Source organism: Vipera berus (assembly GCF_964194415.1).
Source record: "Vipera berus genome assembly, chromosome: 1".
Taxonomy (NCBI): domain Eukaryota; kingdom Metazoa; phylum Chordata; class Lepidosauria; order Squamata; family Viperidae; genus Vipera; species Vipera berus.
In genome coordinates, this window is record NC_138202.1 from 27,576,881 (window position 1) to 27,591,275 (window position 14,395).

General features: G+C 40.0%; 1 protein-coding gene across 1 annotated transcript in view; it reads left to right on the plus strand.

Annotated features, from left to right (window-relative positions):
- The first annotated feature begins 13,534 nt into the window (after positions 1 to 13,534).
- DAAM1 (dishevelled associated activator of morphogenesis 1) overlaps positions 13,535 to 14,395 on the plus strand; it is a 170,795-nt gene continuing 169,934 nt past the window's right edge. The window contains exon 1 of the mRNA XM_081342790.1: positions 13,535 to 13,645. The gene's annotated coding sequence lies outside the window, so the exon portion shown is untranslated. The remainder of the gene's footprint in view (positions 13,646 to 14,395) is intronic.

Genomic DNA, 14,395 nt, shown 5'->3' on the forward strand with positions numbered 1-14,395 from the left:
TATCTCTTGCTCCTTTTTTTGCCCACCAAAAGTAGGATTATTAAACAATTGTTGCCAGTTGAACATACAGTACATTGTAGACACAAGAATATCATGTCATTTTACTAAGCCTGCAATGAGTACAAACTTTTCAGACATGAGATTTTAATTCTAGTGGGAAGGGAGAAAAAAGGAACAACCTCCCCCACCATATATAAGATTGAGAGATTCAGGTTCAAATCTCTAGACAGCATTAAACTCCCCAGATGATTTTGAACAAGACAGCGTCCTAACATTGCCTACGATGAGTTGTTGAGAAGCTTCCCAACTTTACACTTATAAAATTAAAATAAACTCAAATATATAACATTTACTGTTGAGTTCTATCTGCCTCCGATGTAGTTTGTTTTTTAAGCTGATAATTTGGAACAAAATTTATGTAAGCATGCTACTCTCTTATTATACTGCATCATGCACAATAGAGATAAAAAGACCCAGTTTGGTCTAGTGGTTAAGACACTAGGCTAGAAAGTAGGAGACTGAGTCCAAGTTCTGCCTTAGCCATGAAAGCCAGTTCGGTGATCTTGGACCAGTCTCTCTCTCTCAATCGAATCCACCTCACAGGGCTGATGTTGTGGGGAAAATAGGACGAGGAAAGTGTTTCTCGTGAATATGTTCACCACCTTGAGTTATTTGTAAAAATTATGAACACAGGATACAAATAAATAAAATGAAGTGATTTGTATTAAATAATCACAATTGAGTTGTTTTGCAGGATTAAGTGGCAATCTACATTTTCCCAATCTCAGGAACATTAAGCAAGACCAAGATAAAGATTCAGAGAAAGATGAAAGCTCCAGAAAACAGGAGAATAAAAACTTAGGAATGTACTCAAAGGAAGACCCCTGTTTAAAGGGTTTGGTATTGTGGAAAGAGTAAGATTTTAAAATGGTTGCTCATGATTGAACTATTGATCATAAACTCCCAAGGACGCTTAACTGACTAACATTCCACAGATTAAACTAATCCATCCAGCTGTTCCAACTGTGCCTCCACAGACAGACAGAAAGAAAGGGAGATATTAACTGGTGAAATCTGCTTCCCAGGCTTTTAGAACAGGAATTTTGGCACATGTTTTGGCAGGCTTGAGAAACATCTGGGGCATTTGGTCAGAGTTGAGCCTCATGAGATGGATAATTCTGAGGTCTCTATGTACTCAAATATGACCTTAGCTTTGATGTCATCAGAATCAGTTGTTTGGACAACTAGCAAACAACCTGAAAGTCATCCTGCATAAGACATTCCCAATGAATGTTGACATTTGCATCCGTGGGGCTGAAGCCACAGGAATAATTGTTGGACTTGGAACCGTTGGGGATATTTTGCATCCACATATAATTTTAGAAGAGCAAGTCTCTGCTCATTTTGTCTAGAAAAAGCATGCAGACAGAATTTTTACCTAGTTGCTTAGTGTTTGAACAATTACATAGTGGCGAAAGTATAATTGACAAATAGTAGACTATTATTTTTTAGTAGAATAATATGAAAAAATGAAATACATTTTACATCTAGTCTCTTCTTAAAAGCCAATTTTAAGAGGAGAGTGGATAGCCACTTGTCTGAAATGGTATAGGGTCTCCTGCTTGAACAGGGGGTTGGACTAGAAGACCCCAATGTCACTTCCAACTCTATTATTCTCTATTCTGTATTTATCTATATTTATATTGTAATCATTCAGCAATGATCTCTTGTCCCCTCACAAAACCACTTCTGGGTCTGTACCTTTTGCTGGTAATTAGCACATCATTTATTACATTTTAACCAGACCTCTCTAAGGAGCTCAGACAAATATTTTATCTTAACAACAGTCTGTGAAACAGGTTAGGCTGAAAACATGTTGCACAAAGACAGCACTGAGGCTGGAAGTGATATAAACCCGTCTGACAGCAGCTACTTATAGTATTTAATTCTTCCATCCTCTTGTATAATAGAGAGAACACTTTACCGCAAGAGTTGATATTCCATACATACAGTACATACCTATTTGTTTACTCATAATTTAGTGAATGTAGCACAATTAGCTACTAATCTGAATTAGCACGTTAAGCTATGGCTTATTTAACTATCTACTTCATGTATGACTAAATCAGTGTCTTGTTTATATGCCAAATAAGAGAAACTAGTCAAACCACACTATGACTAAATGAAATGTGAAAACACAAGTCCTCCAGCAGAGATTTCAAATTAGATGTTTTATCTCTTTCTATTTTTCTACATCCATCTCCTTCTGCATCCCAGTCACAAAGGTTACATCAAAAAAACAAAATTATGAGGTTAATAAATGTGATTTTTTTTACAGCTCAAAATGAAAATAAAAACAAAAAAGTAAAAAATTAATATTAATATGAAAATAATATGAAAAGAGATAGCTTTGTTTTCTTCTGCTCAAGAATACACACAATATGATCAATGTATTGCAAAAATTAAAAGGAAATTGCTTCCCTTCAGAAGATTAGTGATAATTTAAACAACTTCATGAAGTATAAAAACATTCAAATGGGAATGATACCATCCGAATGATGAAATGATCACTGCAACATTATAATGCAAACTTCATCACTTATGTACATGTATGCAATACTGCGAGGCACATACAAAAGACCAGAGCTCACATTGCAAAACTTGTTTCTTTAATTTTCCTCATTGCCACTCCACCTCCTGTTTTTCATATCATGACATCAAAAAAACCAAGATATTTATTTATTTATTTAATTAGATTTCTATACCGCCCTATTCCCGAAGGACTCAGGGCGGTTTACAGGGCAGCATAAAATACAATATAAAAGATAATATACAATTAAAATAAATTTAATTAATTAAGCCCAACAATTAAAACAATATTTAAAAAGCTAAAACCCCTTCAGTCCAGGCCTGATAAATCGAAAAGCCAGGTTTTCAGGTCCCGGCGAAATGAACACAGATCGGGGGCGGTCCGGAGTTCCACAGGTAAATCATTCCAAAGGGCAGGCGCGCCCACAGAGAATGCCCTCCCTCTGGGGATCACCCGCCGGCACTCCCTAACCGGCGGCACCCTAAGGAGGGCCTCTCTATGGGAGCGCACAGGACGATAGGAAGTTGATGCTGGCAGCAGGTGCTCCCTAAAATAATCTGGACCCATGCCATGTAGGGCTTTATAGGTCATCACCAGCACCTTGAATCTCACCCGGAGGGCAACTGGAAGCCAATGCAGCTCGCGGAAAAGAGGCGTTACACGGGAGTATCGGGAGACTCCCATCACAACTCGCGCGGCTGCATTCTGCACCAGCTGAAGCCTCCGAGTGGTCCTCAAGGGCAGCCCCATGTAGAGACCATTGCAGTAGTCTAACCGAGAGGTCACGAGCGCATGAGTGACTGTGCGTAGGACATCTCGGTCCAGATAGGGCCGCAACTGGCGCACCAGGCGAACCTGGGCAAAAGCATGGAATATGCATGGAAAAGAAAACCCAACACATAGCTATTTTTGATAGCAGCCATATTGCTGCCTTTAAAAAAAAGGGAATGACTATAAAGACCCTAATTTGTTTGTTGAGTCATATAGACTACAAAATCTTAATCCAGATTCCCAGCATTGTTCACTTCCCAGAGCAATACTTGTAAATTGACCTGGAAGGAAGAAAGGAAGAACGTATTGTGGGCAATCACAAATGAACAATCTCCCCTGTGCTGACAGTTTTGTAAATTTTAAAAACCAACATTAAAAGCCTGGAATATTTGTTTTGATTGCCAAAAAAACCACTGGATCAGATTAACATGCCGGGCACTTGAATGAATGAATGAACAAGAATAAGCATTTTGTCTGAAGTATGGCAGGAAGGGTGAAAAGGAAGCAGTTATTTGGCTTTGATCCAAACACACCATTGCAGGAAGAATGAAAGGATAAGAATTCAATGCTCATTCCACAGCACATGAAATGCAGCAGCCTCTCATATATATATAAAACTGCTTCCCTACTCTTCAGCCACAATACTCTTGCACTATACTCCACATGATCCTAAAATAAAGTATAAACAAACATTTTTAATGTTATGGTCTATACACCCTGTAATTCAATGCCCTCTTTTGATTATAATTGCTTATGAGCCATCAAGATAGTGTTGAATTCTAGTAACCACATACACTTTCTCCAGGGTGATCTTTTCTCAATTGGATCTTTCAGGTATCCATCCCTGGTGCAACTGAGCTTGCTGCTGGTTCTCCTTCTTTTTTCTTTCACCTTTCCAGCATTATCGAATTCTCCAGAGAGCTAGATCTTTGCATAACGTGTCCAAAATATGGTAATTTGAACCTGGTTGTTTGTGCCTTGAGTGTGTCAAGCGCCAGGGAAATCAGGAGATTCAGACAGTTCAAATGAGCATAAAAGATTTATTGCAAGCTTACGCTCTCTACAAAAATCTGACCTACTAACTGTCAAAAGAAATAAGCAGGAATAGGAAGGCATTCAAGGTGGGCTGGACTTAGATTTCTTGCAGGCATGCAGGGACTTGTGACTTACGATGCATTTGACCCCACCCTCCGTCTCAGCCTGATCATCTCCTACAAAAACTTTGGACTGATTTGTTCTATCATCCATTAATTTGTTTTCTTGGCTACCCAGGCTGTTCTCAAGAGTCTTTTTCCAGCACCAAAGTCTAAAACCAGTATTCTTTCCACTCTGCTTCTTCCAAGTCCATCTTGCTCTATGGATATCACAGGGAAAAACATTTTCTGCACAATTCTGAACTTTGTAGATAAAGATATATCATGGGGGAAGTACATAAGTTAAATAAATATTAGCAAAAAGCTTGTGAAATCAAAACCAAAAATGTAACCATTTAGGGCAGAACTAACAGGAATGGAAAAAAAGAAAAAGAAACCCATTCTACTAAGCCTTCTACCAGGTTACAACAAGAAAAGATTATGGTGATTTCAAGTATGGTGGTGAAGCAACTTTAGCTTATATTTCCTTCTAATGCAAGGACAGGAAGACACTACAGAACCCTGCAGAACTTTCCAAGAGAATCCAAAGGAGCTTCTTCTTTTCTTCTGATAACTTTATAGAAGTAAAGAATATCTCCACTGGTCTATGTGGCAATTGCAGTTTTCCTTAAAAAGTATGCCTTCTCTATTAACTTACATTGGGTAGGTCTGCCTGGTATTCCATTTTATTTTGTTTTCTTGTAGCAAGCTCTAATTATATGGAAATGCTCCTGTGATTCCACCTTTTCAAAGAGCCATCTTCAATTGCACCTCCCAATTCTTTACCTCCTTTTTCAGAGAAATATAAAAAAATATATTTTCCATCTCCTTGCCCCAGGTCTTCATGTGGCTACTTCCTCTCAGACTTCTGACCTCTTAGCTGAAAAGTAGTGATGCTGTCTCCATATTTTGATCACAATTTTTGTAGATCCTCTTACTGGCTTTCACTTTCCCACGTATAGGCCTCTGATTGTTTTCTGAATGGTAGCAACTGCAAAATGAATCCCACTTCATAAAAAGCATCCACGAAAGACCTAAAATAATAATAATAATAATAATAATAATAATAATAATAATAATAATAATAATAATAATAATAATAATAATAATAATAATAATAATAATAATAATAATAATAATTTAATTTCTATACCGCCCTTCTCCCGAAGGACTCAGGGCGGTGTACAGGGCAATACAATAAAATACAACATACAAAAATTAAAAAAATATTAAATATTACAGCCCAATTCAATACAATTAATACAATAACATTAAAATACCCCTAAACCCATCAGACCAGGCCGGCTTGTTCAAATAAATATGTTTTTAGGTCACGTCGGAAGGAGCGAAGGTCGGGAGCCATCCGGAGCTCCACCGGTAAAGCTTTGTCTTCAACCTTTATTTAAATAAGATGGATGGATGACATCAGCAAGTATTGTGGGCCCAATTGGCAAAAGAAAGCTCAGGACCATATTGGTTGGAAACATGCGGAAGAGGCCTTCATCCTGCAGTGGATAGACAATGACTAAAAAGATGATGACGACGACAATGATGATGAGCAACTGCAGTTATACCTGCTATTTGGTCTCTATCTAGCTTAAGTAAAACATGCATGTTACTTTTTGTTGCTCGGTAAGATTTCATTGTCTTAAAGATCCATACGGTAACTGCCCTGTAATCAGGACAGAAGAAAATTGTGCATCCAAACATTTCTGTATTCACAAAATAGCAAAGCTGGAGAAGCTCAGTCCTCTTTCTTATGGGCCAGGATTTAGGCAAGCTGTAGTACATGGGATGCTGTTGAACTACAGATTCCAGCATCCTTACAGAATATGACCAACAATGGACGGTGTTCAGAATTGTAGGCTGCTTACCCATTATGGAGAACCTGTCCCAATATGACAAATCTATAAAAATTGTAACTTTTGATTTACCAACTGTTTTCATCTTAGTACAACATACATAAAAATATTAAGAATGCTGTTGAATCATTACAATATTTTGTGATGCACAGGTCATAAGCAGGATAGAAAAAAGGCAGCCCTTTTTTCAATCTCCTTTTTCTTCTTAACAGTCTTTAAATTATGGTATGTTGGACTGAAGAGGAAGGCATACTGTCATCAAGATGATAATCCCATTGATTGTAATCTCTATAAATTAGTCTAATATCCTTTCAAAATGGTCTAAAATTATATCTATTTTATATTGTAATATACACAAACACAATACTTGCTTTTTCAATTACAATCAAACAACTAAAATTATTGCCAAGCACAGTTCACACCTAGCATCAGTCCTTCTCTGGATGGATTCAGGGGAATTTAGGATGTTATTAATGACATCACTACACAGCAGCAAACAGGACCTTATGACTCATCAAATACTGAACTACAAGAGATGCCAAATTGTAGTGAGATCTGGCTCACACAAATTAAGTCAGACTGTCTTTTATTTTGTTTGGGAGTAGCATATTGGATGAATTCAGCCATTCTGATTTGTAAATCATGTTTTATGGCTTAATCTAGCCAAATATGGTCTATGCAATAAAACATGGTTAAGCATATCTTGGCTTAGTATAATGTGTGAATCAGGTCTCAGAGGTCACAAGGCCATATCCTGTTTGTAAATCAAATATCATTTGCCAGCCAGAATCAATTCTAGGCTTAATTTTTCTCCCATGGAAAAGTCCCTGCAGGATATTTTCATCTGAGTGGGAGAATAGCCAGAAACAACTCACAGATGTGAAATGAATTAATGTGACCCATCAACCCAATCACTAAGTGGCACTCATTCTAGCAAATGGCTGAAAGGGATTGCAATTGGGAAGTGCAATCATAATGAATCAGGAAAGAATGCCATAGGCTTTCATTCTGAAACATGACATTTGACAACACAGTAGCAGTTATTTTGTGACTAAAAAAACTCTCTGAACCTTTTGGCATGAAAGAATGCCTTGGCAAATTACCATGATAGCAGACTGAGGCACAAAAAACCTTGGCCACATATGTGACATTTTGGTCTTTAAAAGTTAGATGTGACATGTGAATAATGTGAAAAATCAAAGGATTCAGAAGAACAATAATGCAATATAAGATATTGCATTATTGTTCTTCTGAGCCCTTTGGTTTTCGCACGTTTAAGCTGTTATTTATATATATATATATATATATATATATATATATATATATATATATATATATATATATATATATATATATATATATATATATATATATATATATATATATATATATATATATATATATATATAAGGAAATGGTAGAAATAGTTCCGTGATAAGACACCAGCAATGATGGACCACACAATTTTTCCATTTGGGCACTGTAGGAGTTGTGCATCAGATTTTGTTTCCAAACTGACATCACTAGAAAGATATGCAGCCTTTGAAAAATGCAAAAGGATCTAGAGTCTTAAAAATTACCCTGATGGCGTGTTCTCTTTATCTCTGACATTTGACCTTTTGTGCAAAACATTGTGCAGATAGCTCTCTGGCCTTTCTCAAACCTGCTTCTGCTCTAGTCCCATTAACTTCTGGGATATGAGGGTCACAGCAATGGCCTGGAACCACACCTGGATAAAGAGCTTGGCACACGTCCAGGATAGAAGCCCAACTAGGACTACGCGAGCCCAAGCCCCAAGACTGCTCTGACTTAAGGAAAAGGAACAAGGATCAAAGAAGGTAAACAGGAAGGAAAAGTGAGCCTGAGAAAAGTTAATGGGTTTATAAAAATAAAATCTAGAATAGGAAGTTTGAGCAAACAGAACGAAGCTAGAAGGTAGGCAGAGACATCTGAGCATGTATAAAAATGGGATGGGACATCAATTGTGCAGTCATTTTTTGCCACCATCCCCGTCCCCCAGAACAATGGAGAGAATACACCAAAGCAGCAGAAAAATGGTCACCTGAAAGAGATGAGGTAAGTACAAATGGTGGATAAACAGAAACTTCTTTTCATGGTGAAGGTATCTTTCAGGAAATGGGAAAGAAATCTTAATACTGTATTAGTTACCGGTACATCCTGTTCTGTAATTCCGCTACTGGAAGCCTAATTCCTCTAATGCAAACCATATTCTTAACTACAGTATCTATATGAGTCAAATGCAATATTTTCTCCCAATACCAGAGTTTCTTGTTTCTGCTGTGCCTCAGAACTGATGTAGCTCTTCACCTGTTCTCACCAAGAGGGAAAAGAAGGAGCAGAACATCTCGGCACATCTGGGCTCTAAGAGAGGAAAGCAAGCAAATGAGTATGGGGAGGCTGCTAAGAAAGGCTTTGAGGGATGCAGGACGTGGGCTATTTCTGACAGCTTCTTATCCAAGGATTCCATCCAAGTTGGAACCAGAACTGGTGTCAGGCGCCATAAGAAGAGAGAAAAGGTGGAATTCATTTAAGAGATTAGGAAGCCTTTGAATACCTATGGGTGGTAGAACTGGAAGAACAAGGAGGATGACTATGATAAATCTGGGAATGAAGATTAAAAAGCAGGCCAGGACATGGCTTTGGAGAGCTTTTAGAGTAAGAAATTGGTCAGTCTACCCTCCTCCCCCACATCAAAGTGAAGACAAAAGGTTGTCAGTCCAGCAATTTTCATCTTCCATATGCAGTTTTCTTTTTAAACCACCGTGTTCCCTGCTTGTCATTTTGCATTTTATAAATTATTCTTTTTCTGAGTTACATTTAGCTTAAGTCAGCACACTTTTCTTCCCCTTCCCCTCCCCCTGCCTCCAACATGGCTAGAGCGCAGTGGGCTTTGTAATATCTTATTTAGATTAGATAAGGCTGTGTGGATGGACAATTCAGTCAAGCAGCAAAATTAAAGGCATCTTTCAAAAGCAAATCAAAGTTTGGAGATCAAAACAACCAGTGTCTGTAAGTAACTCTATGCAGATGACCACATGGCCCTAATCAGTAGAGTTCCATTGTTGGACCAATTGAAGCAAAAACAGACGTACAAGAAAATCAAGTTCTTAAGGGACACCGTTAGGAAAGAGATCAATGAACCTGTCAGCTTTGTGAGGTAGGCAAGATCAAGGAATCAACTCTGCTTATAAGCACTATGTACTTAAAGCTTGAAGCATTGTTAGAGACCCCACAAACCCACTTCATGGTCTGTTTCTGTTGCTCCCCTCTGGGAGGAGGTTTCAAAGTATTTCTAACAGAACTATTAGATTCTGTAACAGCTTTATTCCCTGTGCCAGGGGTAGGTAACCTCGGCTCTTTTATGACTCATGGACTTCAACTCCCAGAATTCCTGAGCCAGCCAGTGCTGGCTCAGGAACTCTGGGAGTTGAAGTCCATGAGTCATAAAAGAGCCGAGGTTGCCTACCCCTGCCCTATACCATCTGTCTTGTAAATTTGCAGGATTCTTTTTTCCCCCCACCATTTATATGTATACATTCAAACTAGACTGTGATGTTTCTCTGTGTCATAAATATGTGTATTTGGGTATATACATAATGGTATTTTTTTCTTGAGAGCTGAATGCAATGAAATTTCATTTTAATATATGATGATTAGTATACATTTAAAGTGACAATAAACGTTCTATTCTATTCTATTCTATTCTATTCTATTCTATTCTATTCTATTCTATTCTATTCTATTCTATTCTATTCTATTCTATTCTATTCTATTCTATTCTATTCTATTCAGAACTATACCAAGTTAAATTATTGTAACAGAATTGTCAACCACAGAAAATCAGGAGCCAAGGCAGTTCAGATGAATACAGGTTTATTGCATGCTAACACTCTTTACAAGCATCTGAACTACTATCGGTCAAGGTGAATTGGTATTAAGATACAGTAACAATCAATGGAATTCAAGGTTGGGCTAGACTTTGATCTCCTGTGGGTGTGAAGGGACTCCGGTCAGATAACCTGCTTGACTCCCCACCCCCCACAGTCTGGTCATCTCCTACATCAATCTTACAACTCTTTGTCTCCCTTTTATATTCCCACTGAGTGAAGGAAGGGGGAACCTCAACCTCTTCCTAATGCAGATCTTCTCTTGCAGGGCTTAAGGAACGCTTCTGCCCTTATTTCTGTAAAGTCTTCTGAATATTCCCTTCAAGGCCATTTCTGTGGCTCTCTGCACCAACCTTGGTAAGAAATCTTGACTTGCCACTTGCAGCTTTGAGAATCTCGTAAAGAGCACAGCTGAGTTGTCTCTATTAAGCCATGATTCCCTTAGCTAAGGTTTGCTGCTAAGAGACAATGACCTGCAATGCACTGACCTTGTGTTCATGATTTACTGGGGTAGCTATGCTCACCAATACCTTGTGCCAGATACTAAATGTAATCATTATATAATTAACTACAAACTACTAAAAGTCAAGATCTTTGCCAGGAGAAGCCCATTTATATTGCTAAGAACTTTGGCATTTATTGGTGAGAGACACCAGGGGTGGGCAGACGACCCTTTCAACTCCTTGTCTCTTTCAAGACAGATGTTAATTTGAGGGAGGTTATCAGCAATGACAAGGGAGATAAAGGGAGCAAGCAGCAGCCCACACAGGCATGATTAAGGATACAGTTATTACAGCAAAAGCTGACAGGCATGTTGTCTCCTTGGCATTAGAAACTGTGAAGTTCATGGGTTCCACTGGGTTATTTCTAGGGAATCTGTTTATTAGTGAATGGCTGTGTGGCTTGATTTGATCCCCAATTTTAACTTGTTAAAGCTTCCTCTTCATGGTCTGGATCAGGGAAAAATGGGGTTTTCCTTTGGGGAACCTTATGGTGGCTAAATGAATGAAAACAGAGAAATATCTTATCTACTCAATTTTGCATAAAAAGTTAAATAATCTTATGCTTGTAATATTGATGTCCTAAATGGCAATTACACTGATAGAATTTTTTATTTTCAGCACTTTTTAAATAGAATGTTAATAATTTTAATCATACTGTTAAACATTATTTCACTAAAATCTGCACTGAAATAATATATTGTACCAATAATTATAATAAAAGGTGGGGGAGCAAAAAATTACCATCCCATACATTCAGTGAGAAGAAGTGTTACCCTGTAGTGGCTAAAGAGCCTGGAGTATTGTGATCTGATTCACCCAGCATCCAAAACAAACCAACAAATCTTATCTTGGATTTGTGGTTGTTAAACCATGATTTACTGTGGAAGAGGCTGTTATGGTTTATTCAGCTAATCGTGTTCAAAACAAACCATGGCAAAGTTTGTTGGGTGAATCTGGCATACATTTCTTCAAATAGTTTCTAAAGAAGTGACTTTAAGTGTGTCTTTTTCTCTGTAAATCCTGATGGTCTCCTCCCATTTTGATCTGCAACCCACAATACTGGCCTTTGTCTCTGATGGCATTTCCTGAGACTGAGCTGGTGTGCTATTTATGTAGTTAGTTATATCATTTGTGTCACACAGCTTTATTATTTTTACAAATAATTCAAGACAGTGAACATATCGAATATATCTTCCTCCTTCTATTTTCCCAACAACAACCTGGGCTGAGACAGAGTGACTGGTCCAAAGATACCGAGCTAGCTTTCATGGCTGAGGCTGGACTTGAACTCAAAATCTCCTACTTTCTAGCCAGGTGCATTAACCAGTAGACCAAACTGGGGTCCTTCTAGACTCACAGCTCCTGCTTGAATAGCAGGTGGCGGCCATGGATAAGGAGGTCTTTGCACAGACTCATGCTGTGTATGAATTGCATCCTTTCCTAGGCCAGAAGCCTTGCTCATGGTCATTCATGCCTTGTTCACTTCCAATTTGGATTACTGCAACACCTTCTATATGAGTCCCAAATGGGCATACAATTCACCAATGCCTGAAGAGGTCACTGGTTTTTCATTGGTTTCAAGGCTCTTGTTCCCTTTTTGCCCATCAATGAGTTTTGTGCACCAATTGATTATCTCTGCCTGTTTTTGCTCTGCCCAAGGGCTAATCTTATTGATTGGTGGTTGACAGTTACCTTTGCAAATTCATATATCCATGCTATAATCACAGCAAGGACATCATGCTAATCAATTTCATTCGCTGCAGGGAAAGACATTTTGAAGACGAGATCTGAACATTAGTGACGGGCAGGGCTTTTTTTGTCATAGAACGCTCAGAACGGAGTTCCGGCACCTTTTTTGGATGGAACCTTGTAGGGTAGGCAAGGCGGGTTGTATGGCATGTGTGAGTTCCGGCACCTTTTTCTTTTACAAAAAATGCACTGGTGACGGGTAAAAAGGATCAAGAGGTCTTATTTATAAAGCCCCAAGTGGAGTGGGCCTAGGAAGTCAACAACGTGCACAGAAAGAGCCACTATGCAGTTAAATCAGAAAAGCAAATGCCAGATTCTGGAAACTTACCCTAAATAAAATAAGAAAGATAATGTTTCCTGCTCTAGGTCCCAGTAAGGAGTTAGACAAAATAAATTCCAAATTGGAACTTTTCAAGCATGTGTCTAAAATCACGCATACTTGAGTCGTATTTACTTCACTGAAAGACTAGCACCGAGGACTCCAGCGAGGCTTAAATTCAGAAAAGGGACTTGTAAGTACCATTCGACCTCCTCAAAGTCAGCCCTTCCGATTCACCGTACTGCAAATCACCTCATCCACCAAAAGGGAAGCAGGGAAAAGCAGCGAATGGCCAAGGGGTGTATCTCTCCAGCCTCGCAGCCCCGTCGCTGATCCCAGACCTCCCGCCCGGCTGAATATATTGAGCGCGGCTTTTTTTGGTTCAGGGAACGCGAACATAACTCGAGCCGGGGAGAAAAAAAGAAGAAAAAAAAACCGGCAGAGAAAGTGGGGGCGCGCAGGGCTTTTTGGGAAAGATAGTCCTTGGCATACAGCAGCCTATGGCCAACAACTCGGTCCGGACTCTATCTCCCAGAGGCGCACTAGGCAGCAGGCTGGTAGGAGGCTTTCTCTGTGCGAGCCTCCCTTACGTAGTTCCAGATTCACATTGCATCCTATCAGGCCAAAAGGCGATGATGTCACCTGCGGGCTTGTGAGGCAGCGAGGCTGGAGTTACTGCTGCTGGCGGCGGCGGCGGCGGCGGAGGAGGAGGAGGAAGCGAGCCTGCCTAGCTAGCACCCATTGTAAGCAGAGCGGGGAACTGGAGCGGGCGGCGTCGGCGGCTCCAGAAAGGATGCACGGGGGCTTCAGGTAAGGCGGTCCCTGCTTCCCTCTCTCTCCCCCCCCCCCGCTCACTGCAGGCGGCAATCAATGCCCAACCGGAGGGCCCGTTTTCAGATGGTGGCTCGGCTTGGGTTAACGCGATATGGAGGAACCTAAAGTTACCTTCCGGGGTGGGGAAAAAAATAATAGGTGAAGTTTGAACGGCTTTCTCTTTGATCCCCGTGTCGGGAGAAGCGGCTTTTGAGGGACGCCCGAGCTTGTAAGATTTTAAGCTGGGCTAATCGGGGAAGCGCTCTAGTCTGCAAACGAGGAAGGGTCTTGGGTTTAAAGGGGGCAGAGAAACTTTAAACGCCTTTTCTTGTAGCGAGAGGTAGAATCTGCAGGGGAGAATATGGGCGTCGCTGTCTGTGCGCTGGATTCGCTCGTTCCTGGAAATATCCCTGCGCCCCTTTTCGCCTCCCGGAATTGTATGGCTCCCCGAACAGATCGGCGCGAGAGGCCAGAGAACTGGGAGGGAGGGGGGCGTTTCGGGGAGTGTAACAAAAGGTGCAATGTCTTCCCCCCCGTTTCTTTCCGGCTGCAGCCTTTCTTTCTTCTGAATGGGGTCGGGCTGGATACGCCGCGAAAGAGATCGGCTTGAAAACCGCCTTTACCATTATCTCCCCTCCCACACACACTTTTTGTTGTTGTTTGTTGATGCTGTTTAAACACACACACACACACACCATTGCTGCGGGTTCAAAGCCGCCAGAGAGAGAGAGAGAGAGAGAGAGAGAG